Genomic DNA, 4,373 nt, shown 5'->3' with positions numbered 1-4,373 from the left:
AAAAAAAAAAAAAAAAAAAAAAAAACTGCAATCTTTTCCCTTCGTTTGTATAAAATTCTCCAGAATGGGCCAGATACTGGTTAGCATTGGAAATCAGGTCTAATCTATGGTCACCACTCACCAGAAGCCCTGGAACCCCACGCGTGCACAAATCCAGTTTCAGAGACCAACACAGTGGTAGGCACTCTTGGCCACTGTGGGAGTGTGAGGTGCAGAGACAAAGCCTTGGCCTTATATACTTCAGGGCACAATGGGGACTGTGTGAAGCTCTAGGTCTATCCTTAGTGGATCTAATTTTCCTTCCCTGGTTCTATGTGGGTGTAGAACTATTCCTCTACTCTCTCTCCTAAGCCCAAAGTGCTGGAGGGAAGAGGCCATTCTGAAGCATTTGCTTCTCTGCACGGAGAAACTGTTGTCTTCTCTGATTTCCTCAGGGGTGGGCAAGGTGGTGTCTGATGCACACAGGCGCCATGCAGAAGTCTCCAGTGGCCCCTGCATGCCCTGTGTATCTCCTCTGAGCCCAGGAGGCTGCCCTGTGTGCTCTCCATCTGCCTGCCTCCCTGGTCTCTGGTTCATGGGAGGTAACTGCAGGAGATAGGGCAGGTGCAGGAGAATCACCAACTGTCCTGCATCTGGCCTCGACCTGTCCACACCGGCAGAGCTCTCTGTACCTCTTCCCATAACTCTCTGCATGCAGGCTTCTCACAGGCTCCGGGCCGGACTTTGACACAACACCTACTTCAGTCCAGACTCCCTGGATGCCTCCCCGGAGCCCCAGTTTTCCTGTGGCTGTCATGACAAGGTACTGCAAACTGAGTGGTTTAAAACAAGGGAAACAGGCCAGGTGTGTTGGCTCACGCCTGTAATCCCAACACTTTGGGGCTGAGGTGGGAGGATCGCTTGAAGCCAAATGTTCAAGACCAGCTTGGGCAACAAAGCAAGACTCTTGTGTCTACAAAAAAAAAAAAAAAAAAAGGAAAAAGAAAAAAAACTTAACTAGGTGGGGTGAGGTGAGCCTGTAGTTGTAGCTACATGGGAGGCTGAGGTGGGAGGATGGCTTAAGCCCAGGAGTTTGAGGCTGCAGTGATCCATGACCACACCACTGCACTCTAGCTTTGAGGACAGAGCAGAACCCTACCCGAAAAAAAAAGAGAAACACAAAACTTGACAACCACTATTTTTCTCTCTCTAGCTCTCTCCTGTCTCACTTTTCCAGGTATAAAGCAGCCTCCACCACCAGCCCCATCATAATCCCTCTGAGTACCAAGGACACTATCCCTGTTGCTCTCTGAACTGCTGTGCACTTTGGCAGGGATCAATCTCTTTATTTATTTATTTATTATTTAATTAATTTATTTTTTGAGATGAAGTCTTGCTGTGTTGCCCAGGCTGGAGTGCAGTCACATGATCTCGGCTCACTGCAACCTCTGCCACCTGGGTTAAAACAATTCTCCTGTCTCAGCCTCCTGAATAGTTGGGACTACAGGCACGCACCACCACACCCAGCTAATGTTTATATTTTAGTAGAGATAGGGTTTCACCATATTGGCCAGGCTGGTCTTGAACTCCTGACCTCACGTGATCCACCTGCCTCAACCTCCCAAAGTGCTGGGATTACAGGTGTGAAGTCAGTGCGCCCTGCTAGTCTCTTTATTAAACTCTCCTCCTGGTTCAGCCTGTTGGTGTGAATTTGAAAGGGGTGCCCCTTCCTTCAGGTGGATGGAGTAGCAGGTAGAAAGATACCAGTCCTCACCTACCCTTGTGCTGGGCTGGGTACCCTTTGCTGGGCTCTTGCCCTGCAGCAACACTACAGCTCTGGGCTTGGGGCTTCTTCTTTTTCATTTTCCCCACTGTCTGATTTAACTTGGGAGTCTTTGCTGGGCAAAGCTGCCTTTTTTTTTTTTTTTTTTTTGAGACAGAGTCTCACTCTGTCGCCCCGGCTGGAGTGCAGTGGCCGGATCTCAGCTCACTGCAAGCTCTGCCTCCCGGGTTTACGCCATTCTCCTGCCTCAGCCTCCCGAGTAGCTGGGACTACAGGCGCCCGCCACCTCGCCCGGCTAGTTTTTTGTATTTTTTTAGTAGAGACGGGGTTTCACCATGTTAGCCAGGATGGTCTCGATCTCCTGACCTCGTGATCTGCCCGTCTCAGCCTCCCAAAGTGCTGGGATTACAGGCTTGAGCCACTGCGCCCGGCCTTTTTTTTTTTTTTTTTTTTATAATTTCACTTTGTAGCCCAGGCTGGAGTGCAGTGGTGACATCTCAGCCCACTGTAACCTCATCCTCCCTGGTTCAAGCGATTTTTGTGCTTTAATCTCCCGAGTAGCTGGGATTACAGGCATGTGCCATCATGCCTGACTAATTTTTGTATTTTTAGTAGAGACAAGGTTTCACCATGTTGGCCAGGCTGGTCTCGAACTCCTGACCCCAAGCAGTCCTCCTGCCTCAGCCTCCCAAAGTGCTGAGATTACAGGTGGGAGCTCCGTTTTTGGAAAAGAACCTTGTGGAAAGAGGTCTTTAACTGGGGTGTTTGGTTCCCTGTGTAACCACAAGGAACGAAAGTGCCCATGGCTAGGTTTCAGAGTCTAAAAACACACAATGAAGGTCAAGTTCTCAGCGGGGTATGCAGCATTCTGGACTCTCTGCCTGCCCCATCTGCCTCTTTGATCTTAACTCAGCCAGATTTCTGCTTATTCTGCAAATGCGGCCAGATTCTCAGTCCCACATCAGGGCCTTTGAACCTGCTCTCCCATCTGCCTGGACAGCCCTTCCCCCAGATATTCTCCAGGTTTCCTCATTTCATTTGCACTCTGCTCAAATGTCACCTCCACCTGACCAGCCTGTATACAGCAGCCTCTCAGCTGGGTGCGGTGGCTCACATCTGTTCTCCCAGTACTTTGGGAGGCCGAAGTGTGCAGATCACCTGAGGTCAGGTGTTCGAGACCAGCCTCGCTAATATGGCGAAACCCTGTCTCTACTAAAAATACAAAAATCAGCCAGGCATGGTGGTGTGCACCTTTAGTCCCAGCTATTCGGGAGGCTGAGGCACAAGAATTGCTTGAACCCGAGGTGGGAGGTTGCAGTGAGCTGAATGGCACCACTACACTCTAGCCTGGGTCTGTCTCAAAAACATAACACACGAAAAACTCAGCCTCTCCTCTCAGTCTCCATTCCTATACTCTGCCTTGCTTCTCTATAAAGGGAAGCACTTGACATTATATATTTATGGATTGGCAGTGCTCCCCCACCCCCCACTAGCATGACAGCTCCATGGGAGCAGGGACCTTGTCTGTTTTGCTCACCACTGTACCCTCGATGCCTAGAATACTGCCTTGCCCCGCGGTGGCTCATGCCTGTAATCCCAGCACTTTGGGAGGCTGAAATGGGTGGGTTACCTGAGGTCAGGAGTTTGAGACCAGCCTGGCCAACATAGCAAAACCCCATCTCTGCTAAAAATAACACATATTAGTTGGGTGTGGTGATGTGCACCTGTAATGCTAGAGACTTGGGAGGCTGAGGCAGGAATCGCTTGAACCCAGGGGGTGGAGGTTGTAATCGCTTGAACCCAGGGGGTGGAGGTTGCAGTGAGCTGAGATCATGCCATTGCACTCCACCCTGGGCAACAAGAGTGAAACTCCATCTCAAAAAACAAACAAAAGAAAAAGTGCCTTGCCCAAAGTGGGGTGCTCAATAAACATTTGTGGAAGAATGAGGTAGAAGAACCCTGATGTTACATGCAACGTTTCCTGCATGTGTGCATTTCCTGGGGTGGGGACTGTACTTTTCTTTTTTCTATTATATTATTTATTTAAACAATTAATTTATTTTTTGAGACAGAATCTTGCTCTGTCTCCCAGGCTGGAGGGCAGTGGTGCGATCTCAGCTCACTGCAACCGGTTCAAGCTATTCTCCTGCCTCAGCCTCCGAGTAGCTGGAATTATAGGCACCTGCCGCCACACCCAGCTAATATTTTTTCTTTTTCTTTTTTTTTTTTTTTGAGACAGAGTCTTGCTGTGTCACCCAAGCTGGAGTGCAGTGCTGCGATCTTGGTTCACTGTAACTTCTGCCTCCCGAGTTCAAACAATTCTCCTGCCTTAGCTTCCTGAGTAGCTGGGATTACAGGCACGCACTATCATGCCCGGCTAATTTTTGTATTTTTAGTAGAGACGGGGTTTCACCATGTTGGCCAGGCTGGACTCGAACTCCTGACCTCAGGTGATCCGCCCACCTTGGCCTCCCAAAATGCTAGGATTACAGGCATGAGCCACCGCATCAGGCATAATTTTTGTTTTTTTTTTTGAGACAGAGTCTCGCTCTGTCGCCCAGGCTGGAGTGCAGTGGCTGGATCTCAGCTCACTGAAAGCTCCGCTTCCTGG

Source organism: Colobus angolensis, unplaced genomic scaffold, assembly GCF_000951035.1.
Source record: "Colobus angolensis palliatus isolate OR3802 unplaced genomic scaffold, Cang.pa_1.0 Scaffold60, whole genome shotgun sequence".
Lineage (NCBI taxonomy): Eukaryota > Metazoa > Chordata > Mammalia > Primates > Cercopithecidae > Colobus > Colobus angolensis.
The sequence above is the reverse complement of the archived record's forward strand: the minus strand, read 5'-3'. Positions refer to the sequence as shown.